At 39.7% G+C, this 26880-nt stretch overlaps 1 long non-coding RNA gene across 4 annotated transcripts in view; it reads right to left on the reverse strand.

The window, feature by feature from the left end:
• Positions 1 to 24663, reverse strand: part of LOC122564858 (uncharacterized) — a 73825-nt gene extending 49162 nt beyond the window's left edge. For all 4 annotated transcript variants that reach the window (XR_015760777.1, XR_015760778.1, XR_006316027.2 and 1 more), the window contains exon 1: positions 24561 to 24663. This is a non-coding gene — a long non-coding RNA (uncharacterized LOC122564858). The remainder of the gene's footprint in view (positions 1 to 24560) is intronic.
• Positions 24664 to 26880: the final 2217 nt, after the last annotated feature.

Raw genomic sequence — 26880 nt, forward strand, 5'->3', positions numbered from 1 at the left:
TTTTGAACGGCCAAAAACTTAGCAGATTGAATACAACGCGGGACAATGTGAGGTTGTGCACTTTTCCAGGAAGAACAGAAGTCTGCATATTATTTAAATAGAGAGAGACCTCCGAAACTGCAGACGTTTGGGGGTCACAGTGCAAAACGCTAGCAACCAAGTTCAGTGGGTAAAACAAGACAAATGGAATGTTGGTCTTCATTTCAACGTGAATGGAATATAAAGAGTAGGAGGCTTTGTGGAAACTATGTAAGACACTAGTCAGATCACAGCTGGAATATTGTGAGCAGTTTTGCATCCCTTATCCAAGGAAGGGTACATTGTCATTGGAGGCAGTCCAGAGAAAGTTCACAACGCTGATCCCAGGGGAGATGGGAAGAGATTGAGTAGATTGGAGCTTAGAAGAATGAGAAATGACCTTATTGAAACAGATGTGATGACTTAGGGGACTTGACAAGGAGGATGTGGAAAAGTTGTTTCCCCTTGTGAGAGAATTCAGAATCAGGGGGCATTATCTCAGGTTGTGGTGTCACCTATTTAAAACAGAGATTTGAAGGATTTTTTTTCTCTCAAAAGATAATGAATCTGTGGAATGCTTTACTGCAGCAGGGCTGCAGAGATTGGTTATTTATGTTTATTCAAGGCTGAGATGGATAGATATTTAATCAGGACAGGAATTGAGGGTTTTAGGAATGAGGCATGAAAGTGGAGTTGAAGATCAGCCATGATCTCATTGAATGGCAGAGGCTGTAGGTGATTACACAAGAGAGTGGACAATCATACTTGTTAGCAAGTGATTGCTGATGCCCTTGACTTGAGAGAGTATAGAGGAAAATCATCAGGGTGTTAAAAATGGAAAGAACTGTGGATGCTGTAAATCAGAAACAAAAACAGACATTTCTGGAAAAGCTCAGAAGGTCTGGCAGCATCTGTGAAGAGAAATCAGAGTTAATAATTCAGGTCCAGTGACCCTTCCTCAGTTCTGAAATTTTAACTCTGACTTCTTTGCCAGACCTGCTGAGCTTTCCATCAATTTCTGTTTTTGTATCATCAGGGTGTTGGCTGGGCTGGAGCATTTCAGCTATCAAGAGAGACTAGATAGACTGGGGTTGTTTTCCACACACCAGACTGAGGGAGGGTCTGACTGAGGTGTACAAAGTTTGGAGAGGAATAGACAGGGGAAGTAGAGGGCAATGTTTCTCCTTAGTACAGCAGTCAATAACCAGGAGACACAGTTTCAAGGTAAGGGCCTGTAGGTTTAGATGGGATTTGAGAGGAAAAGATAGTCACCTAATAGTTTGTAGATATCTGGAACTCACCACCTAAAGGCAGGAGCTGTGGAAATATTTAAGAACATTTTAGGTGAACACTTGAAACACCCAAGTACACAAGGCTGCAAGTCGTGATGGCGGTTTACCGACCAGTAAGGACACAATGGGTTGAAAGGCCTACAGCTATGCTGTAAAAACTTTATGATTTGATGGGCTGGTTGGCCTACTTCCATGGTTACATCTTATGGTCTTGTCTCAGTCTCAGCCACAGGCCTCTACAGCACCCTCTACCATACATTGACATTTGAAAGAAAATATTTCTTTCAGAAAAACATTAGACTGAAACTATATCCAAATGAATCACAAGCTAAAGGTTTGCTTTATAAAGTCAAAGACTGAAGATGTAACTCTACCTTTGGAAGACACTTGAACAATACTGTATGCAAAGTTAAAGTAAACATGGGGCAGGGAAGGGAGAAGAGGAACATTGGACAGAAATATCTTTTTAGTTCTGGATACCTCTCCTGCGTCACAAATTGTTCGTGATAAATAATCTGAAAACATCTCAAAAAGGTTACAATTAAAAACATTTTTTTAAAAAAGATATTTCATTTTATGTGAACAAATTAAGACAACGTAATACCATAAAATATTCAAAGAAAGTGGAAATAACTGGGCACTGAGGAAGAGGGGAAGAGGTTTGAATTGATGACTGCAAACTAGATGGATGAGAAGGTTTTGGAGGTGTAATGGCCAATCAGAAAAGTAATGGCTAAGGAAGGAGGTTGCAAAAGATAGTTTGAACATTGATGAAAGTTCTGCAGCTAAATATTCAGTGAATAACATAAAGAAGGTCAGAATTTGAGTATTGCTGAAAAAAGACATCCTATCTTTTTATCTTTCGCTCATCAGGATAACTTGCAGGAAATTCCAATTCAAAGGAAAATTAATATTTATACTATACGAGAGTCTAATTGGTTGGTGTATAAACAGGAACATAAGTTTTGCAGAGGTGAGGACTCACAGAGAGAGTTGAAGTGAAGGACAATGGCTTTGAAGTTAAAGCATAAACAAATATGAAGTCAAAGTTACCGAAGACAGAGGGTGAAAGGAGAATAAGATCAAGGCAGAACTGGAAACAGGTAAAATTCTGGACAAGTTGCAGTTTGAAAAGTTCAAATTGTCAGAGTCTGACAAAGGGAATGGTGGAGTCATAATTTCAGGAGATAACAAAGATATGGCTAAGCAACAGAAGTATTTACTTAAACAGTTAGGCTGCTGGCATATCTTTGACAAATGTTATTAGCTCACTCTGATGAAACAAAGCTATTCTTTTTACTGAAATTAAAGCCATGATTTTAGCATTAACATTCTTCTGCAGGTTCAGTTGGTTAAATGCAGACAACATCAGATTCAGTGCTAGAAAATAGCTCAAACTGAATGACAAAACTCACAATTAGTAATACGGCAAACCCCACAAATCGCCATGAAAATGTGAGATTGGTCTCTTTCTTACTGAAGTGGTGATAGAAGACCAAAACTTAGCTATTTTAATAAAAGTGCATTGGTGAAACAATAGTAAGAAATCAGTCTTTCCTTTGCATTCTATTGTTAATTTTGCCTCCAGAGAGGGAAGCCTTGACTTCCCGGTTAGGTACAAAACCCCAGTGATTTTTGCTGATTGGTATAACAATGGGAGAGTTCCATTTTCTGTAGTGTAACACTCAACTGGAGGAGAAGCAGCTGCACACTTTAGATGGTGAAATAGATTAACAATGTATAAAGAATTACTTCCTGTCTGAAAATAAGACCGAACCTTTGTTGTAAATTTACCCAATGACAAATGACTTAAGGCATTTGGTTGCTTTCCTAAGAGGCCATTTGCAGTGCAGCTACTGGTGTGAGACTGATGGCTGTAGGTGAGGTTCCAGCCAAGCAGAACCACACTCACATTACTTGACTCATACCTGGCTGGAGCTCACACTGACTTCCTTGTGAAAGAGCTGTGAGAGTTGCGGTTTCTCTCACCAAGTAAAATCTCAGGCACTGGGGCAGGAAGCACAGATGCTTTGAACATTTATAACAAGCTGAGATATATTTGTAAAGTACGGAAAACCAGAGCTGATATTCCTGTATATTTACATTCCAGGTGATGTGAGGTGGGTACAGGATGATTATACTTGAGAGTTGGTCTGGATATAACTTTGAATTTATGCAACTAGTTAAAAATATGCAGTGTTTATACACTCCAAAGAATTTGGGATTGGTGCCTGCTCATACCTTAACTATTCAAGCATTTTGAAATTCAAAGGCCATAATGACATAAAACAATGGGCAATTTGGAGTACTTGACTAATGGTTATGTTGTGCAATAAGTGCTGATTACTTTGTTCTTGATGATGGACAACTTTGGGCTTGAGATCCAAAGCTTAGCTTTGTTAATTGTATTCGGTTCCGTCGCCTGCCTATATTTTTCCTGGCTTTCCTGTCCTCCAAATGTCAGTATTGTAATTTTTAGATTCTGTCTGTGCTCAATGAGCATGTAGTGATTGTAACAAGGTCAGCTTGGTGGACCTCACAGAATATGAGCTCCCTGATCGGACCAGACTAACGGTCCCAATCAGGGGGCCCTGGCTGACAGATAAGGAGTGTCAGACATCCTGACACTCAGAGCTAGCTCTACAGGAGATGGACCATTGTCAAGGACATTCCATGTCTAAATAAAGGACATGTTGGTGATGGGATACCGGCCTCTGTAGAGGCATTTCAGTGGTGACAAGAATAAAGCATGTTCCTAAAGAAACTTGCTCGCAACTGTCATCTTTTGATTTGGGGTAAGCATTTCTGGCATCATGCCATTATTTTGCAAGCTTGACTTGCTCAATCAGGCCAAAGACTGGCCCAGTATGTGGAAAGAATGTGCTATTTCTTTCTGGATCAGAGACATTGGGGCAGCTGTAAAGTAATGAGTAATTCTCCTGATTGCTTGTGGACCCACAGCTTCTTCAGTTATTAGGAGCTTGACTTTCCCTGAGGCACCAGATACTAAAATCTTTCAAGAGGTGATAGATTTAGTTAAGGAATATCATGACCCTACGTCTCCTCTAATTCTGAGATGCTATCACTTTTACTCGCCAATTCGAGAACAGGGGAATCTGTGTTGGGATTTTTGACTAGGTTAAGATGACTGACAGGGGTATGTGACTTTAGTTTAGCCCTTAATGAGATGCTGAGAGATCATTTGGAATGCAAGATTAATGATGGTAACCACACAAAAGCGCCGAATAGCTGAAGCCCAAATGGACTTCAAACAGGCACTACAAAAGTAGAGACAAAAATAACTGCAGTTGCTGGAATCCAAAGTAAACAAGCAAGAGGCTGGAAGAACACAACAAGCCAGGCAGCAACAGGAGGTGGAAAAGGGTTACACCTGAAACATTGACATCTACTACAAAAGTAGAAGCAGAGATTAGAAGGCTGGAAAGTGAAGGAATCATCAAACCAGTCCAGTTTATGGAATGGGCATCACGGTCATACCGATTTTGAACCCAACAGGCAGTTTGCATTTGTAGGGATCTTAAACAATCAGTAAACCACCTTTCTCAGCTGGATAAATACACAATCGCTCGCTTGGTGGATTCATACACAAAGCTGACAGGGGGCCTGTCTTTCACGAAGTTGGGTTATGAGTCATGCGTACTTGCAACTGCAGTTAGATGAGGATTCTCAGAAGTATGCTACAATTAATATCCATAAGGGTTTTTACCAATATACGAGACTGCCATTCGGGGTATCGTCAGCCTGTGTAATTTTTCAGTAGACAATGGAGAACATTTTACAAGGTCTACCCCAAGTCGCCATTTATCTCGATGATGTGCTAGTAATAGAGAAAACCGATAAGGAGCACTTAGAGAACTTGGACACAGTCTTTAGATGGTTCTCCCAGGAGGGCGTACACCTTAGAAGAGAAAAATGAATGTTCCAGGCACCCCAAATGATTTACTTGGGCTACAGAGTTGACAAGACCGGGTTACACCGTCCAAATATAAAATGAGGGTGATCAAAAGTACCTCAGCTCCTCGTCTGTACCAGAGCATAAGTTTTTCCTTAGGATGATAAATTATTATGAAAAGTTCATATATAAGCTGGCCTCCAGCCTGGCACCACTTTATCAACTTTTACGAAAAGGGTCAGCCTTGGAAATGGTTGCAGAGCCAAGCCACAGCTTTCAGGGAAGTGAAGAAACAGTTCGCACCTTCTAAGGTGTTAGCACACCATGATCCCAAGCGAGACCTGGTATTCAGGTGTGATGCCTCCCTGTATGGCATAAGGGTAGCATTAGTTCTAAGGTGGTCCAATGGAGAGGAACACCAATAGTATACACATCCAGGACTTTGGTTAATGTAGAGTGTAAATACACCCAGAAAGAGAAGGAAGATTTACAGTCATATTTGGAGTCAAGAAATTCTACCAACATAGCTACAAATGCAAATTTGTGATAATAATGGACCAAAACCCCATCCTAGGTGTGCTTAAAGAAGTCAAGCTAGTGCAAACCATAGCTTCAGGCTGAATTCAGCAGTGGACTCTAATACTTTGTTTGTATAATTCAAAATTGGAACATCATCAGGAGGCTAAGTAGCAGATGCATTGAGTCATCTCCCACTGGCAGATGCACTAATGCTGGTAGCACCACTGGAAGAGTCCATAATAGTTTTAAATTTTCTGAACACACCTCCAGTCACAGCTGACGATATCAGACTTTGGATGCAGAAAGATACAGTCCTGGCAAAACTGAAACAGCTGGTGCTGATGGAGGAAAGCAAAAGGACATCACAACCAGAATTGAAACCTTTTAGAATGCGGAGAGACCAGATCACAGTAGACCATGGCATATTATTAGAGGGAGCAAGAGTAGCTGCTCTGAGCAAATATTGGCTGAACTCCACCAGGGTCACCCAGGGGTTTCCAAACTGAAAGTGTTGATGAGAAGTTATGTCTTGTAGCAGGATTGGATGCAGACATAGCCACCTGAGTGGAGCAGTACCCAGAGTGCTCCCCCTCCTTTGTGGGAATGGCTGGATCAACCCTAGACTTAGTTACACTTTGACTGTGCAGGTCCTTTCATGGACTCAATGTTCTTAGTCATTGTGGACACCCGTTCAAAGTGACTGGATTTGCACAGAGTTCATTTGTCAATCATGGGGCCAACAATAGGAGATCCGAACACATCTTTTCCAATACACAGTGTCCCAGAAGTGTTGATCAAAGATAATGAACCATTGTTTACCAGCAGGGAATTTGAGCATTTCCTAAAGTCAAGTGGCATCAGACATGTAAGGACAGCTCCATATCATGTATCATCCAATGATCTGGCAGAAAGAGCAGTCCAAACTTTGATGGGAGGCTTAAAGAAACAGCTTCACTAGATACCAGACTGACCCATTTCCTATTTAATTACAGGCCCACCCCTTATACGAGTACAGTGATAGCTCCAGCAGGGTTGCTAAGCAGGAGGAGATGCTGTACAGGGTAAATCGAGGGCAGAGGTGAAACTGCATCAGCAATGCTAATGCCAGACACAAGACTCTGCTAGGTGAGAGAGACACTTTACTTCAGGGGATGAGGTTTAGTGTAGGAACCATAGGGTTGGCCCTGGATGGGTAAGGGGCATGGTTGACACGAGGTCAGGTCTAAAGATGTATAAAATTTGGTGCAGTGTGATGGGCCCAGAACAAACATAAGGATCATATGAAAGCTGCAAACTCACAAACGGGAGCAAAATGTGTCGCTCTTTAGAACAGTCGGAAAAGCTGGCAGAACCTGCGGGTTCTCCCTCTCTGCCAAGCATTCAAGAGATCTCAGAATCTGAGAAGGAAACAGCTGATGTCACTGCCTTTGCCACCTGAAAAAGAGTATAAATTTCCTCCGAGATGCTCCGGAGGTAAGAGGTGAACTATTGTACATTACACCCTGCCCATATCCGAGGCAGAGTTGGAACGTCCCGAGAGTGCTACAAAAACAAAGAGCTGACCTATATGCCCGGAGTCAGTGGAGGGATGTAGAGATTGTAATGAGGTCAGCCAAGTGAATCTCATAGAAGATAAGTTCCCTGACTGGACTGTTAATCTGGTACAGTCAGGGAGCCCTGGCTGACAAATAAGAACGGCAGGGTCAGACATCATGTTCACTCAGCGAGTTGGCTCTGAGGCAGATGGATCAGTGGCAAGGACTCTCCAAGTGTCAATAGAGGGCAACCTGGTGATGGGATACCAGCTGTCAGACCATTCCACAGCAATTTCTTCTTTTTGAAAGGCTCTCCCTTCCTCTTTATTAAAAAAAAAATCACCCTTAATGAAAACACGTGGTAGCGATGAGTGAATAGGATTTACATAATACAGAGAACTGCAGACACTGGAAATCTGAATAAAAACAGAAATTGTTAGAAAAACTCAGCAGCTCTGGTAGCATCGACGGAGAGAAAACAGAGTTAATGTTTCAAGTCCAGTGGCTGTTCTTCACAACTCAGTTGATCATATGATTACACCATTCCTCAGAAACGGGCTTGGTGAGTGTTAGGTTTAGATTTGGATTTTATTGTCAAGTACAGAAGTACAGGAGTACAGTGAAAAGTGTATAAAGGGCACCATCTCAGGTAACAAGCTAGCTAGGTACAAAAAGCTTGGGTACAAAGTTGTAACAGTGTTAAAACATTCAGCATTACTTCATAGAATAAGTTGAAAAATAAAAAAATAAGGTAATGGTTGGTATTAAAGTTAGGATACGGGCAGTAAAGTCATGGATGAGTTTGTTTATGCACAGCACATGGATAAAATTGTCACAGCAGCTGTCGTTAGGAGAGAGGGGGGTGGTTTGCATTAATTGGTTTGATTGGCATTGTGTCAGAGGGGACGGATGTAGATATTCTTAGTGCCCCATTCACTCAAACAGAAGTCTTTGTGCCCTAAGGAGTACACTCACTCAAAAATGAGGCTGAATTAAGTCCAGAGTCATCTTGAGCTATACTTGCAGTATCAGGTCAGGAAACATGTCTGGACTCAAGTCATTACAATTACAGTATTCCGAGCTAAATGGAACTTCCAGTATAAATGCAACCTTCAGTTAGTAGTAGCTGATTCTGCACTGCTCTTGCACAGTTAATAAAGATGACTATCTGCTACCCTTTCCTTCTCTGCCTCTGGTTTTAGTGTCTGTTTTATAAGCCTCATCATCCAGGCCATTAAGATTTGTTATAGATTGTGGAGGAGTAAAATGAATTCAGATATGGTAAAACTACAAATACACTTCTAGCTAGTCCACACAATGAAAGTCTTTAACACTGAAAACAAACACAGCATATTCAATTTGTGCCCTTGATCATGTGCAACATAGCATATTTTGTATCTGCCCATCATAATTTACAGAATTTTAAAGACTTTTTTAACCATACAACTATCAATATTATGTAATCTAAAAATAAATCCAAACTATAGTTTTAAAGTACTTGAGTTCAGCTTTATTGTTTGGCATTGGCTGATACGGACTTCAGCTGTATCCAAAACTACATTTATAATTGGCCCCTAAAGAGTTATCACTTTTGCCACAACCAAATTACTGGTTGTACTCTGCTGAAATGTCTTTGCAGAAAAGAGGTTACTATCAAGTGGATATCATGCACATAGCAATCAAACAATAATGTAGATTTGTTGCTACTGTTGCAATTTCCTTGCAAATGTTGAAATCCTATGAAATGTGCAAAATATATTGCTTTTGATCTTGAATATTTGATAAAAATGTAAATAAAACATCCAACATAGAGTGCTACCAACTGAATGGAATCCTTCAGCCACTGCAGAGTGTCTCAGAGAGAGTGTGGAGTTTCTAGGGGGTTAAATCTTTTCCAAAATTTTTTTTATTCTATAGGTTTCTATCACTGTCGTTAGAACCTCTCATTTAACTAAATGAGAAATCCATCACGATATGACAGGCACGATGTAGACTAATGGCTTGTAGAAGCTAATAATTTTTTAATACGTTTTTTTTTATTTTGTTTAATTTCAGCTGTATTTGACACAAGAGCTATGGCATTGGAGAGCTGCTGTTTGGTTTTAATGTGCTGATGTGAGAGTCCATTAGACCGTTTACTGTTTGCCCTTAAGTCCATACCAGTAGCCCTGAAGACCAAAAAAATTTCACTGACCATATATCACTGTAGTTTTACTCAGCAAGCATCAGAAAATTTAGGCCATAAAAATTTATAGCGTGCAATATTTTCTTTCTCCTTTTTCCTAGAATGAAATAAAATCCTCTATTTATCAAATAGTTTAGATGGTTAGACTTTCCTGCCTGGCATGTCTTATGCGTTGAAATGAAATGGCCCATCATTCGCAATACAGAGTGATGTTTTTTTTTAAGATGATATGTAATAGTAATATCTGTTATTTATATCACTTCTTCCCACAGATCATGGCTAATATACATCATTATTCTGTTGTTATTGTTGTTGCCGTGATAGTTACTGATAAGGTGGTGTAATTATCTGATTGTACTGTCACGGCTACCCATCCTTTCATGTTCACACAGGGGCCTGTAATATAAATGTAAAGTGATTAAAAAAAATGTTGCAAGTGGCTCTCAGTCTGTCAAACGTGGACTGTTTGCTCTGATTTGTTAAGAACACATTCATATATCCTATTCATGGTTTCATTTAGTTTCTATTACAGTGAAACAGCATTCATCTGGGATTTGATATAAAGCCTAAATCAGAAATAGAAGTCTATACTGGATCTTCCTGTGAAGTATGCACTTGGCAACTGGCTTTTCAGTGTCACTCTGTTGATAATTTAATCTGTTTTCATCACCTTGTTGAGATAAAACACCCCATAATTCACCTTGCTGAAGAAGGTGGGTGCCACCTGGCAACTAAAGCAATGACTGGTAAAATTAAAGAACGTCCCAGAATTTCAGGCACCACATTACCTTCTGCTAAGTTGTGTATTTAAGCAATTCAACTTGTCAGCCAAATGATGTGTCCATTTATAGATGGACTGTAAGCCTGCTAAATGTACATACAGGTAAGTCACTACATAGCCCCCACCCCACCCCCAGTTTTTTCACAGAAGCACATAACTTGATAGAGTACAATACGTATTTTATTCAAATTTCTAAACACAGCTGATAAGTGTGACAGATTTCAAGTAACTAAAAAGCTTAAATGGATTCCAAAGGTAATTTTGAGCTTTTTAAAAGACTTGTGAAGCATTGCACTCTGAGAAACATACCACTCCTGTGAGTTTAAGGCTTCTGCTTTATTGTGAGCTTTCGAACTAAACGTGCAGATTGCTGTCAAATAAAGGCAAGATATTGGCAGCTTTGCAGTTTTCTTTATAATCTTCATAGGCTTTTCTGTCTTTACCACACAGCAATATTAGTGAGAGTTTACAAGGAGCCAGCAATAGTGTCACTCACAATTAATGTCCCCAGGTAGCAACTCCATTAGTCTTATGAACTGAACTCACAAATGGGAATACTAATGGGGACCTGCCTTGGGGCATTAATTGAGTGGTAATGTTAGTTCTCTGCATACCCCTGTATTGGAGACACCCGCCCTAAGGAATATCATTCTTGTTACAGCTATTCACTTCCTGTTCAAGTATGAATAACATGCCAACACAAAATTAACTCTTTAACTTATTGAGTATTAGATTTTTTTTAAGGCATGACATGATGTAACCTTTTGCATTTTCTTAAAACTGTTGGATAACGGGTCTGCTCAGCTCTCATGTGGATAAAGAAGTATTTTTCACTTACCTGCAGAATAATAGTTTAGTAATTAGTGCTAAATACTTCCCAAATTATCCTTCATGTTGTCCAACTTTAATGGAATGCATTTCATGTCACCATCTGTAGCTTAAAGATCATACACGTTTTCCACCATAAATCTATCTCACAAATCACTCCCAGTGTATGCATTTGAATGATAAGACAATGAGAAATATACCAGGAAGGGTCTGAGGAAGGGTAACTTGACCTGGAACATTAACTCTGATTTCGCTTCACAGATGCTGCCAGACCTGCTGAACTTTTCCAGAAATTCCTGTTTTTGTTTCCGATTTACAGCACCTGCAATTCTTTCAGTTTTTTATTGAGAAATATATTAAGATCTCTTCTGTCTAATTATTTACAAATATATTGATGATTGCAAAAATATCATTTTTGCATGAATATAGTGTTATTGCAGTCCTCAAAGTGTTAACCAGCTGGTATTAAATATTCTGGGAGAATCTATTAATAATAACGTAATGGACATAGGGAAGTTCTTTGATTAAAGTATATAGGAAAATATCATCAAAAAGCATAAGCTCTAAGAAAATGCTGATATCTGATCGTAATGAAATGAAGCTAACTCAGGGTTGCAAACTGGATACTGGTTGCTTCGTAATGACCACTTTGCAGCACTCAAGGGAGTTTTATCACCAAACAACTCTGCAATATGTTGTAAAGCTGTTATTATAAAGCTGGATTAAAAAGACAAGAAGCAAAACCAACACCCTGTAAAATGTGCAAGAGCACTCTTTCTGCTCCATAATAAAAAGGTACAGTGCAGCTTGATCCTCACTAAGACAGTATCGAAATGGAGGAGTGTGTAAATAATCAGTCTGTTGTAACCCATTCATGGTCATTGAAAGATAATAACAAGAAGTGAACGTCTGGTTTCAATCTATTCCATTCAACGAAAGAGTAAATGGAAAAGGAGCACCAAAATGGCATGATTACAAAATTGATCTGCTGAATAAAAATTCAATGCATTTATAACACTTAACAGTCAGTGTCACTCCTATACATAGTTTCTGCATTTCTGGGCTTTGTTTGAAACAGTTTCATTTGACTGGGACTCAGGGGGTTAAAAACACCAAATAAACAAAGGTTACTCACAATTACAGCTTCCTTTCTTTTTTACAGATTTAAATAAAATGTAGATCACATTGGAAAACTATGGCTGCTTTTGAAATGTAGCTGTATCCTATCATACAGGACAATGGTATTAATACCTTTTGAAGTGCAAACATCTTCAGCAGGAGGCTTTAAAAGGAATAATTCTGAAATCTGAATGCACTTGTGAAAGAAAATTCGTCCAATTAACCTAGCATCAGGTTCAATGGCTTTCAGACTGTGACAGCGAATAAAAAACAGTTAGTGTTGCTGTGGTTTACAATGCAGGTTTTGCTTCTAATTTGTATTTACATTTTTTGCATTGCTGTTGAATACTGTGAAACAACAGCTAAGGGAATATTAAAACCCTGAAAGACATACCAAAATCAATTCAAACTTTTTTTAGGCAATCATGCTGCCATATCTATTAAATGCTTTTAATCCAAAAAGTCTCGTTATCTACCATTCATTTGGACACACGGGCAGTTGTAAATGACCAATCATCTTGGACACACTTATGTTTTTATAAAAATCGTTTATCTTTGTATTGGGTTGTTTTCCAATTAAACCAAAATTTGATCATGATGTTTGTTATAAAAATAAGTAAAGTTTTACGGCTTACATCAGAGAGATTTCAGAAAATCTAAAAACAGCAAATAGATTTACCATTATGTCAGTCTGACTGTTGTGAACAGAGACCAAAAATATTGAAACAAGTTCTCTGTCTCTACTGCAGAATTTCTAAACTTAAAAAGGAGAATTGTAGAATCCAACTGTCAAAGCAGAACATGGTTAGCTCAGTTGGCTGGATGGCTGATTTGTGATGCCAACAATGTGGGTTTAATTCCTGCATTGGCTGAGGTTACCATGAAAGACTCTCTTTCTCAACTTCTGCCCCTCAACTGGTCACCCTCAGGTTAAAACACCTTTAGATATCTCTCTCTCCTTCACGTTGTCTAATGAGAGAGCAGCCCTATGGTCTGGTGACTTTACCATTTAATATGATTAATATGACTTTATCCAGTTTGTAGTCCTTTTTATTGTCAATATCCCTGACCACTTCATTAATGTTCACTTGGTGTGTGTTTGTCACAGGCTTCTTCTGAACTCAAAACAAAATAAATAATTTTGTAAATTGCAGTTATTCAGGGAAATGCTTAATTTGTAGTAAGGTTTCAGTTTGATTCCTGCAGAGCTTTGCCACAGGAATTTTCTCTCCATCAGCACCACTCAACCATCACTGAGTTGTGCCGCGGCTGCCATTTTCTGATGGAGGCAGCACAATGCAGAAACGGCAATAAACAATGCCTCATGTTTTGTGTGACTGAGTAAGTCGAAATCCATGGAATTTTATCAGTGGCTTTGGGGAATGAATTCTGTATTTCCTTCTATCATCAAGGCCACAGGTTGAATCACAGAGAATAAATCAAACCCTATTTTTATTACTTGAAGTTCTGGGATTTTTTTAAAAACAATGTTTTATGGAATCCATTCACAATTCTGTCAAGTTTCCTGAAAACAGTAAACAGTGGCCTTGAGTATAGTTGAGGGTAAAAAGCATGTTGCAGATGCTTTATAACAAACTACCCATCTTTGTACTTGAATTGATGACATATAAAAATGAAATCAAGTCTTAAGCTATTAAATTTAGCATTACATAAGATACTTGGCACAGAAACAGGCCATTTGGCTCAACTGAACCATGTTAGTATTAATGCTTCTCTCAAGCCTCTTTCCTTATCTAAATCCTCCATTGCACCCATCTAACTTCCTTCGCCCTCAAACACCTGTCCAGTTTCATCCCCATCACTCATCTGCTGCAACCATTATCCGTGATAGTGGTGACAATGTGGAATTTTCTATGTATAAAGAAGTTTCTTTTAATGCCCTATTTGATTTCCTGGTGACTATCTAGCTATGCTCTTCCTCAAAGCAGGAGAAATGCTCTCTCTGTCCACTGGATCCCAATATTTGCTTCTTGCCAAGAGGCAGAGGTTGACCTTTGAAGCTTGGTTTTGTGACTGGAAGCCCCATGTCCAATGGTGCGCCAGAGGGCTCGGTGCTGGGTTCCCTGCTGTTTGCAGTGTCATTAATGACCCAGGCATAAACATGGGGAAATGACCAACGCTTCTCTGGAAAATTGCTGAAATGCTAAATAGTGAGTAGGGAAGCCTTCGATTACAGGACAATATAGACAGGCTGGTAAGCAATGCTGCCCCTAAGCTGCCCAGCTTCTCTGAGCCTCCATGTATGGTGATCGGTGTCAATACACCAAGCATGTTTTTATTTTCGGTGCAGCTGGAACAAAAATTAGTGGGAACATTGCATAGCCCTGATCCACTATCAAAATGCAAAGGTACATCAATGCTAGACGGGTGATTATCACTGTAATGTTGCAATAAGGACATTGTGTGCTCAGGGACTTGTATACTGCTCATGGACTGGACCAGGCTCTTCACTCATTATCATAGGTCTAGAGTGTGAGAGCACTATCTGGATGCTCACAGCCATCCCTGCCTTACATCAACTTGTCTTGTCTTGTCTTTTTACACTTTAATTCCTCAGCCACAGGCTTGTTGCTGTGCTGCTAGTGCAGACACAAAACTTGGAAGCTAGTCATAGTTGTCAGCAATCTTCAGTCGCCCCTCAAGGGGTGATTGCCTTTGCTCAGGGGACCCTGACTCAGTTGGTCCAGGACAGTCTCAAATACAAGTTCAGGGATTGGACACAGTCAGTCAGATGTGGGAGGAATCAGGGTCAGGATGCTCTGCACACAAGGCTTGAGGAGCCAAATGTCAGATGGCCCATAACCCCTCTTGATTCTTTCTGCTCTGTTCTGGCTTTTTTCTTCTAGGAATGCGACAAAGGCAGGTATTCAGGAAGATGAAGTGGGTGGCACTGCTGTTAGAGTTTATGTAGATGAAGAGCTGTCCCAATGAGTGAGGTTCCTGATGAAGGGCTTATGCCTGAAACGTCGATTCTCCTGCTCCTCGGATGCTGCCTGACCTGCTGTGCTTTTCCAGCACCACACTCTTTGACTCTGATCTCCAGCATCTGCAGTCCTCACTTTCTCCAATAAGTGAGGTAGCAGAGTTCAGGACATGCAGGGTTAGTTGTGTTGGGAGTTGGGGTGGGCTACAGTGAGTCAGGGAAGATGTTGTCAACAGTAGTGAGAGTTCTTAGAGCATGAGCTTTAGTGCGACATGGATATAGCAGCAGTGTGGTGCTAGAGACAAGGTGGTGGCTTATACAGGCCAGTGGAGAAGGTCATTGACCTTTCTCCTACAATGCTGGATATTCCTTCAGATGGCTGAGGCTACTTGAATCCAGGCTGGATGTTGTCTGGTACTGAGGTCTCCTTTGCTAGATGTGGAGGGGGAAATGAAGACATCTCACCTCCACAGGGCTCCATCTAACAGGCCTCCAGATCCCTGCCCACAGTCAGGGCACCAACTCCCTCCTGACTGCTGTCAGGGCAAATATCAGGAGCTGTGCAGGACAGGTCCTGACTGACAGTGCTCAACAGGCTTTTAAAGATGGCGCCCATGTGAGGGATACCTGTCAATTTGAGGATATCCTGATAGCGCGAGTTGTTCTGGGAATGGCACGTGTTAAAACTGGATAGAATCAATCAAGAAGATTGAGGGAGTAGTTAAACACGCAAACTCGATACGATACAGCACAAAAACTCGCTATGCCTTGCATCAAAAGGCCCTCCGAAAAACTTGACACAACTGACACTTAAGCCAAAAAAATGAAAATCAGCCATATAACTCTATAAAAAGGTGTCTCCTAGACTGCAATATAAATTATAATTGCAGTACACATCAGAAATAGAAAGAAATACATTGGTTCATCACACCAAAAAAAGCACTCTCTTGACAAATTACAAGATGATAGGAAAAATGTGCAGAATGGACCTAAAATAATGAATATCAACAGAGAAAAGTACAGGCTATTACATTTATTGTATTACTTTTAACAATTCAGAATTTAAATGGGGAGGAGACTTGAAGAAATCTGGGAGTACAAGGATGTGACCAGACATACAAGATGTATCTATCAACCAAGGGCAAACATACAGTTAACTGCTGGAGGGTGACCAACTCTGTGAAAGATTCTCTGCTCTCCACAAAATACATTGGTCTTCCAGGACCAGTAGATGTCCACAGCGGCAGATGGCACACAGCAAAGTCCAAGATGCCATGCTAAGGGATGCACTAAAACTTGAGCCAAACACGGCAAAAGCTCAATGGGGAAAGCCCATTTACTAAGGTCCCTCCACCAATGGGTTGGGATTTGTGAAATCCCTCCAGCTGTATGTTTGACATGTAACACTATCTTGTAAATATCAGGTACAATTGAGGTACCTAACTACACTGGCAGAGTACCACATAATGAAAATTATTGAACATATATTGCACAGTGCACTGTCAAATTTAACTACTACATCACCTACCTGTTTAAATTTTTTGAAGAACATAATTTTTATGGAAGAAAAGGGACGAACACAAGTTGTGCCTTTTTTCTCTCCTCAAAAAGAGCAGACTGCAGGTGGAAATGACCTAATAGTAGTCTTTAAAATTATGGAGGATTTTGTAAAATTTGGGAAAAGAATAGACACAAAGGGAATGTTTCTGCAGTAGGTGAAAGTAAAAGCAGAGATTATCATGATATATAAAAATATATAACGTATACAAGAGCAAAACAAGAGATTAGACATAACACTATAATCACAAGACATAGCAGTGGATGTAGGCTACTCAGTCCATCAACTTTGCTCTGCACTTAATGATATCACTGATCTGATAATCTTGAACTCTACTTTGATGCCTTTTCCCTGTAACTCTTGATTCACTTACTGATTAACAATCAGTGTACTGGAGACTTCAACATACATAACAACCCAGCCATGACAGTCCCCTATGATAAAGAATTCCATAGTTATCAGTAACACAGATATAGTTATCAAGAGATCAAACAGGAAATTCAGAAATGTTTCTTTAAATCCAGGGAAGATCAGAACATTAGACATAGAGATGGCTGAGGTGGGTAGTATCACTGCATTTAGCGAACAAAGTGAATGAAACAGGAGAGGTCATGTGCTGGACTCGCCAGTTTGAACTGTATGTTCCATGACACCACCTTACACCAGACCTGCTGAAGGTAAGACTGCTCAGACAGGTAGCCAGGTAGCCAGAGTGTAATAGCAAGGGAATAAGTTAAGGGTGATTTATATGGATAGTTGAGAGAGTGGCTGTTTGGGCTGGCTGTTAGTTCTTGCAGAATTCTTAACAATTCCTACACTTGTCACAGTTCCTATTAACATAAATATTATTTAATTGAAGTGGCTCAGATGCATCAGTGAAAATAGGAGAAATTACCAATGCTATATTCTTTGCCCGAGGCCCACAGAAAATGTACTGCTGTTCGTCAATGGGAAAAAGTAACCTTTGATTTTCCACAGGGCACCTATTGACACTGAAATTTGTGGTAGGATAATTAGGTGACAAACTTTGCCTTAAATTGCCATGCACTGTGGCAAACAAAAAGGTTTAATTGGGATATCTTTCCACAGATTTCATTTTAGGGCTAAAAGTTTTACATTGCAATGAGTCAAAAACATTTTGCACACACAGAGATTTGGTCTTCTCAGAATTGTCTTTAATTATAGGATTCCGCTCTACACAGGATGCTATTTGATGGGTAACTGCACTATTCAAAGACCTGGACCCAACGGTTAGACACAGGTTTCAAAGTGCATATGGCTTTATCTTTTTCTGAACCACAAAGTTCCAATCCACTGTATGTTAATATAATCTTGTAAAAATTGCAACTTTCAATTTTACAAAGTTAAAAATCCCACAACATGAAGTTATAGTTCAACAGGTTTATTTGGAAGCACTAGCTTTCGGAGCGCTGCACCTGATGGAGGAGCGACACTCCAAAAGCTAGTGCTTCCAATTAAACCTGTTGGACTACAACCTGGTGTTGAGTGATTTTTAATTTTGTACACCCCTGTCCAACACTGGCATCTCCAAATCATTCAATTTTACAGAAAGTGTGGCCTTTTCTTAAAAACAATTAGTCTGTTTATTTCACATGAGGGCATGTTGCTTTGGGATTTTCAATTGTTACGTTTATCCCATGAAAAGGAACAGCAGGGAAAATTTATTTCCAGAAGCAAGATACAAATTAGCATTCAGTCGGGATGAACAAATTGGCACAAGATCAACAAGGTTAAAGAGGTACGATGCCAAGCAGATATGGGGACAACTATGAGACGGGAGGCAGTCAATACAGGATTGAGGGTGTTGCCCTTGAATGCATATGGTCCAAGAAACAAGGGAAATGAGCTTCTAGCGTAGACTAAACTTGGCAGGTATGATATTGTGGATATCACAAAACTTGCTGCAAGGGGATGCCTGTCAATTTGAAGGACAGGTAGTTTTGAGGAAGTGGGGAGGCTGCAAAAGGAATTGGACAGGCTAAGAGATTGGCAAAGAGTGCCAGATAAAATACAGTGTGGAAAAATGTGAGGTTATGCACATTGGTAGGAAAACTAGAGGTGTAGACTATTTTCTAAATGGGGAAAGGCTTTGGAAATCTGAAGCACAAAGAGGTTTAGGATCTTTGTTCAGGATTCTCTTAAGGTTAACATGTAGGTTCAGTTGGCAATTAGGAAGGCAAATGCAATGTTAGCATGAATTTCAAGAGGGCTAGAATACAAAAGCAGAGATGCACAGCTGAGGTTATACATGGCTCTGGTCAGATGGCATTTGGAATATTGAGAGCAGTTTTGGGCCCCATATCTAAGGAAGGATGTGCAGGAATTGGAGGAGGTCCAGAGGAGGTTTACAAGAATGATCTGGCAATAAAAGGCTTGCTGTATGAGGAGCCGTTGAGGACTCTGGATCTGTACTTGATGGAGTTCAGAAAGGTGAGGTGGGGAGGGTGGGGGTGTGGGGGGGTTGGAATCTGATCAAAACTTACAGGGTACTGTCAGGCCTAGACGGAGCAGATGTAGAGAAGATCTTTCCACTAATAGGAGAGACTAAAACCTCAGGGCACACCCTTAGAGTGAAGGGATGACCCTTCACAAATGAGATGTGGAGGAATTTCTTTAGCCAGAGGGTGGTGAATCTATGGAAATCATCTGTGGAGGCAAAGTCATTAAGTTTTTAAGACAGAGATGGATAGGTTCTTGATTGGTAAGGGGATTAAGGATTATGAGGAGAGGAAGAGAGAATGAGCTTGAGAAACATTATCAACCATGATTGAATGGCCGTGCAGACTCAATGGACTGAATGGCCGAATTCAGCTCCTATATGTTATGGTCATCATTGTAATACCTAAACTAGAGCACCTCATCACACTAGGACTTGGAGGTACCAGTTTTGGACTGGGGTGGACAAAGTAAAAAATCTGGTGTTGTGTGATTTTTAATTTCATCACATTAATTTAGTGTATTTCCTGCCTCCAAGTTCACTGTCTGAGGGTCACAGCAATCCATTGGAGCCAGTTGTGTCCAAGTAGGGAGCACATTCACTCATATTAAACAAGTGACTGAGTTCACTGAACACCCAGTAAAGGACGCTTCAGGGGGCTCTGATATTGGAGGCATAATGCAATCTTCAGTCTGGAAAGGGTTAAAGTCTTGGCTCACAAATATGAAGTGATGCAAAATATCTCATCTGATTTTTCTCCTCTGCAAAATCTGGCAAATGCCATCACTTTAAAGGTTCCACATAGATGTCTGATTATTCTTCAAACAACATCAGCAAACAGATGGAGGCTAAAACCAAAGCAAACAAATGCTGGGAGCCTTCATTACATGAATGTGTGCCAAGGATCCAGCAAATGAAAAGGCATTTCCAACCAGTAAAAAAGTTTGCTCACTTACAACTTTTTCTACCAACCCAAGCAGTTGTTTTATCCAGGGAAATATAAAGTAGTGAAATTACCGTGTGCAAAAATGAAATCAGTGGAAAGTGAGGGCTGTTTGGCTGAGAATTATAGTTGCGGGCGAGATTAGATGCGCTGAATGCCCCGGGGCTGAGCAAAATAAAGAGCTTTTAAATGGAGTGTAGTGTTCATAGCTCGCAGTCATTTCAAATAAATAAATCTTTAGTAATTTAGGCTGTAAATTGCAGTTTAAATTTTTCCTGCCTGTATATTCTGTAAGTTTTGTCATTACTGGTGTGAATATAGTCTCCTGCCAAGAATGCTTCATAGTCTTTAACTATTACATTAAGCATCTGCTGCTGCCATTTATGGATCAGATAACATTTTACTCTTGAGATATTTGATTTTATTACCTTCTAGGGAGTGAGCCAAACAAGTGTTCCTATTGATTTGTACATTAAATATATTAGTAATAAAACAACATCTCTGTAAACAAATTGTAAAATCAATAGTAATTGTTACCAAAATATCACAAGTACTTGAATTACAATTAAGGCTATTGTGTCGAGAGCCTTTCAGCACCTTTAAAGTGTCGATATCAGAGGAACAAATGTGCCAACTGGGCTGGGCAATGCAGCATCAAGTTTAATTTTATTTTACAGAGACTTTTATTTCACTCTAAATAAATGTATTCAGTTCATTAAAGCAAGCACATTATAAAACAGCATACTTATTCATAAGCACCAACCAAATTTGTTTGTGGTAAATCTTCCCTGTCCACGCAAGCTCTTGGCAAATGATCAGCGGCAGTTGCGTTGACCAAATTATCGCTGCCCTGTGCACCCAAAGGTTTTGCTTTGCAAAATTAAAGTGGATGTACACATATTTCTAAAAGGCTGGACTATATTGACACAATGCATCTTTCTGAATATATCCCAACCAGAAGGAGAACAGAAATTTTCATTATGACAAACAAAAACGTGGATGTAAGATCCATAGCTTGAAGCCTTCTCTCACCAGTTGTTCGCTTTTAACCATACGTTGTTTCCAATTATCAGTCTCCTTTTAGAAAGGCTGCATGGCTGACACCTGTTGCAAGCTCAGTGTGACCTACATGTGACAATATAAAGACACAACTTTTTAGGGGAATGAGCCAAGTGGGTTCGTCATTGTGAATAAACAGGCACTCTAGCTCCATGATGTGCTTGTCATCATCAATATAACTTTCCTTTAAAAGCTACTTTGCTTGGTTATATATTAACAAAAAGAGCATCCTCTCAAAAAAATGTCAAGGGTCAGACTGCAAACATGACCCCAAGCTGTTGGTGGCTTGTCACATTAATTCTGCACCTTGTCTTATGCTGACATTTCTATCCTCAGCTACTGCATGTTTCCAGTGAAACTCAATGCCAGTGCTAAGCACAGCACTTCATCTTTCAACCAAACACTTAATAGTCTTCTAGACTCAACATTGAGTTCAACAATTTGAGGCTATAAACCCTGGTTGCTTTTTCCTCTACTTTGCGTTTATTCTTTTTATTTATTCAGCTGATAACTCACCTCCTCCAGGAACAGCTTTTATTTCTTTTCTTGACCCATTTCCATTCCCTCTAACTCTGGCAGACTAATCCTTGTGCCGTTCAAACTCTCCTGACTTCCACTTTTGCTTTGCCACCCCTTGTTCAAAATGTATGACATCTCTCATTTTACCAGTTAGATTAGATTACATTACAGTGTGGAAACAGGCCCTTCGGCCCAACAAGTCCACACCGACCCGCCGAAGCGCAACTCACCCATTCCCCTACATTTACCCCTTACCTGACACTACGGGCAATTTAGCATGGCCAATTCACCTGATCTGCACATCTTTAGACGGTGGGAGGAAACCGGAGCACCCAGAGGAAACCCACGCAGACACGGGGAGAACGTGCAAACTCCACACAGTCAGTCGCCTAAGGCGGGAATTGAACCCGGGTCTCAGGCGCTGTGAGGCAGCAGAGCTAACCACTGTGCCACCGTGCCACCCAGTTCTGATGAAAGGTCACAAAAAAGTAGCAACTCTGTTTCTGTCTACAGATGCTGAGTATTTCCAGCATCTTCAGTTTTAACATTAAACATCCTGCACTTGCCTAATTATAATATTGATCAAAGCAAATTTTCAATGAGTCAAACTCTTAGGTGGTCTGGTGCCATAGTGGATATCATCTATACCCCTGAGCCAGAAGATCTGGGTTCAAATCCAACTGCAGGACTTGATGGCCACAAAAGAAAAAAATCATAATGTGGAAAACAAGTTGATTATCAATTTGTACAATCTTCCCACACAAGTGCCTCGCTTATGCAGGTAGGCAGAGGTGGGTACTGCAGATGCTGGAGATTAGAGTCAAGATTGGACTGGTTCTGGAGATCTGAAATAAAAGTGGAAAATGCTGCAATCTCCTCAGCAAGTTCTGTGCAGAGAGAAAATTCGAGTTAATGTTAAGTCCTGTATGAATCTTTTTCAGAACTCCAGAAGAAAATAGTTATGGAAGCATCTGCTTTGTCTGCCACTAGACAGAGATAGAAGTGTCCTGTGGTATGTTTCAGACAAAGCCTGAATTTTGTTATTACATTTTACATAGTTCAATTTTCAATAGGAAAAAGGAATTAAATAGGAAAACTAATGAACAGCACAAGGATTGGAGGGACATTTGCAGAAAATGGCTCTCATTGAGGAAAGTAATAAGAGAATTAAAATTGAAATTTTGGCATCCTGAGAAAAGTATGAATTTACCTGATCAAATAACATGGACATGAAGATCTATGATAGCAGTTATTGTGAGGAAAATGTCAGTCGGTCATTTCAGGAGAAAAAAAATGTTTATCCAATCAGTGTATGCCCATAAAGCTTCAGGACCTGTTCCATGATTGACAGAAGGATCAGTAACACAAGGTATAAGCAGCAGGAAAGCTTTGGAACTTCAGAGGAGCATACACAGAGTGACACTAATTAAATATTACTCCCTGTTACTTGACTGAAAATAGTTTCTCATCATAGAGAGGCTATTACGCATCTTTGGAGCAGACAGGACTTGTACCCAGGCCTCCTAGCTCAAATGTAGTGACACTACCACCATTCACAAGCACTCTGCTACTTTATTTAACTTCTGCATTCAAATAAGCCGCAGGTGCATTATGCGAGTTACACAATATAGCAGAACTCAGGCGCTCAATAGCATTCAAAGTAACCTATATGATGGAAATTATTTGGATGCATTTGTAATGTATAATTGTTGACTTTAAAACTATCTTTAGCATTTGCTTCAGAATGCAAGTTATGATGCATTTACTCAAAATAAATGTTCCTCTTCAAACTGAGTGCTTTGAGAACCAACATTAACATTTAGAAGGACTTAGCAAAATTTGTTTTGTTAAGTTAATATTTTTAATAATTACTGGTTATCGATTGACAGCTTAAAATAGTTAAGCAATGTTTTGGGTTAATTTTGTCGTGGATGCTTTTATTTATCTGTGGTCATTGTTTTTCCAACCTGTCAGTTGACAATCAAGTATGTGAGCAAATCAGCGTGGCTAACTGAATAGACAGCAGTTATTTATGCCAATCTGAATGAATCTGCAGAGACATATCAAATCTAATATATTCAAGTATGATGGACAAGCTCTGGGCATCGTTCCCTGTAAACACACAGTATACACAGTATTTTTAATTGTATGCTTTGGCGTTCAGGATGCTTTAGTTGTGAAACAGTTCTTCAATCGGAACTTTAAAAAGTTCAGTTATTATATACTTCCAGTGATCAACTATTTCACTGCTCAATGAAATTAGGATGCAAAGGACAAAGGGTTCCCTAAACAACACTGACATTGGGAACCAAATAGGTATAGTGTTAAAAAGACTTGCACCATTATGGAGATTCATTCATCCTTGAGATTCCCAAAAACACTTAAAAAGAATTAAGTGCTTTTGAAGTTTGGTCACTTTGCAATATAGAAAACACAGCATTCAATCCACACCCAGTAAGGTCACTCAAACAGCAATGGAATAATGCCTGGATGGCCTGACTTTGGGTGTTGGCTGGGAGATATATATTGGCTGGGACACTAAGAATATCTCCCTTGTTGAAAATTATGTTTCATGATTAGTGAGGAAATGTATGCATTCTACTGGAAGATGTGAGAGATAATTAGCAATTACTGTCATTATTGACATTGATGAAAATAAAAGCCACTTCAGTGTTTTTGGTGCAAGGAGGCAATTTTCCAGTTACTGTAATAAGGTATTATAAAGGGTTAAGATTGCCAATATATTCAAAATTGTGATTACCCAAGTCATGTCACCCCGGACCACTGTGATGCCTTCCTCATGGCAAAGCTGAAGTGAAAGAATGCATCAAAGCACAAAAGTCTTCTCTGAAGATGGTGTGTGTCCTATGGTACTGTCATAGATCTCACCTTTTACCTTGCTGCTGTTCACCTAAGTAACCACACCAGAATGGTAACATCTAGCAAACTTCTTAGCACTGACCACGGGAGCAGGATTTCCACAACTGTTGCTCAACATGTCTCCATTTGGCTGTATCTCAAATCCTGGAAAATCAAAGGTCTGTTAATCAAACTCTGTGGTTCACCCTTTGAGAAAAGAGTCAGACATAAAGTAGTTGGAAGATTGTAATACTCTACTTCTTGGCATTGCAGCAATAAATTGGTATTTTATTTCTGACACATTAATAAAAGACAAGCTACAGATATGAATGACCTCCTTCTGTGGTTTACCAATTCTAATTTTGTGATGTCCTTATTTGAGTTTTGTGTGCTTAAAAGAAAATGTTTATGAATACTGGATTTTTCCTTGATGCTTGAAATCAGATTTAGACAAGCACTAAACTGTAGTTATGATCACCTGTAAAGTGTTCATTCCAAAATACAAATTAATTAATTATTGAATGACCTATTGGAAAGATGTTGTGAAATTTGAAAGCGTTCAGAAAAGATTTACAAGGATGTTGCCAGGGTTGGAGGATTTGAGCTATAGGGAGAGGCTGAACAGGCTGGGGCTGTTTTCCCTGGAGCGTCGGAGGCTGAGGGGTGACCTTATAGAGGTTTACAAAATTATGAGGGGCATGGATAGGATAAATAGACAAAGTCTTTTCCCTGGGGTCGGGGAGTCCAGAACTAGAGGGCATAGGTTTAGGGTGAGAGGAAAGATATAAAAGAGACCTAAGGGGCAACTTTTTCACGCAGAGGGTGGTACATGTATGGAATGAGCTGCCAGAGGATGTGGTGGAGGCTGGTCCAATTGCAACATTCAAGAGGCATTTGGATGGGTATATGAATAGGGAGGGTTTGGAGGGATATGGGCCGGGTGCTGGAAGGTGGGACTAGATTGGGTTGGGATATCTGGTTGGCATGGACGGGTTGGACCGAAGGGTCTGTTTCCATGCTATACATCTCTATGACTTTCTGCGTACATGTTCAAAGTTGACCAAAACTGTGATAGTTCTTTATAATTTCTGAATATTTGCATCTCTTTTTAGTGGGAAATGTGAAAGAAGATCAGCTCATGGTAAATATCTGCAGTATTGTGAATTCCACAGCAAGTTGAGTCAGCTAATGTGATTACCTTACCTGTGATAGTACAATAGTCTGCAGCTGTCATCATCCCAAAAATCTCTGAAAACAAACTTATTTTAATTCCTTGAGTGACTCCATAATGCAATCATGTTTTCTACTGTTTTACAACAACACCATATTGATAAATTCAAAATGTTTTGTAAGAATGTATGCTTAGTTGACATGGCACTTTCAACATTAGTACACTTTTGCTACTGTTCTAACCAATTTGACGTCATCAGATATTCCAAATGGAAGATAAGGAGAAGTGTGTAATACTGTTTAAATGGCACGTTTTGTATTTTTGTAATACTGAGACTTCCGGTATCAATGTTCACAGCAAGTTGAATTACATTTAGTATTATGCATTGCATGAAGGTCGAGATATATTCGTTTAAGGGGCAAAGTCTAATTGCTCTGAAATGAATCATGGGCTATGGCACAGAGAATTTAGTTGTTTAGTCAGGAAACAATGAAGATTGAAATGTGCCAATCAGTTTAAGGCTTCCACCAAAATTTCTTGATTTTTTTTCCAGGTGTAAGAAGAATACCTGCATGTGCTGACATACCAATTTAGACAAACTAGCATGAACGCATCACACCTTGCCACTTTGCTCCGTAGTTTATTTAATCTCACCTATCGAAGTTGCCATAGAAATAGCCATGCAAATTCCTTTTGTGGAAAACAAATGTTAACATTCACCAAACAATTACACTCTTCCCTAATGACTCAATTTTAAAAAACGTGTGTTTTTTTTATTGTGTTTTTCATGACCACCCAATATTTCAAAGTATTTTACAGTCACTGAAATACTTATGAAATGTATTTCACCATCATAACGTACAATATGCAGCAGCTTATTTCACACAGCAAATTCCCCCAAACAGCAATGTGCAAATGACAAAATAATCTGTTTTTGTAATGTTGATTGGCAGACAAACTTTGGTCATACAGTGGAGATAATACCACTGTCCGGCTTTGAAATACCACAGTGGGGATTTTTTTATGTCCACTGGAACAAGCAGCTGCGGCTTGATCTAACATCTCATCTGAAAGATGGTACCTCCTGCACTGCAGCACACTCTCAGTACTGCATTGAAGCGTGAGTCTTGATTTCTCTGCTGAAAGTACTGACTTTCAATGTGAACTTATTAAAATAAG

This window comes from Chiloscyllium plagiosum, unplaced genomic scaffold (genome assembly GCF_037043375.1).
Source record: "Chiloscyllium plagiosum isolate Xiang-an unplaced genomic scaffold, Cpla_swu_hap1 HiC_scaffold_21, whole genome shotgun sequence".
NCBI classification, from domain to species: domain Eukaryota; kingdom Metazoa; phylum Chordata; class Chondrichthyes; order Orectolobiformes; family Hemiscylliidae; genus Chiloscyllium; species Chiloscyllium plagiosum.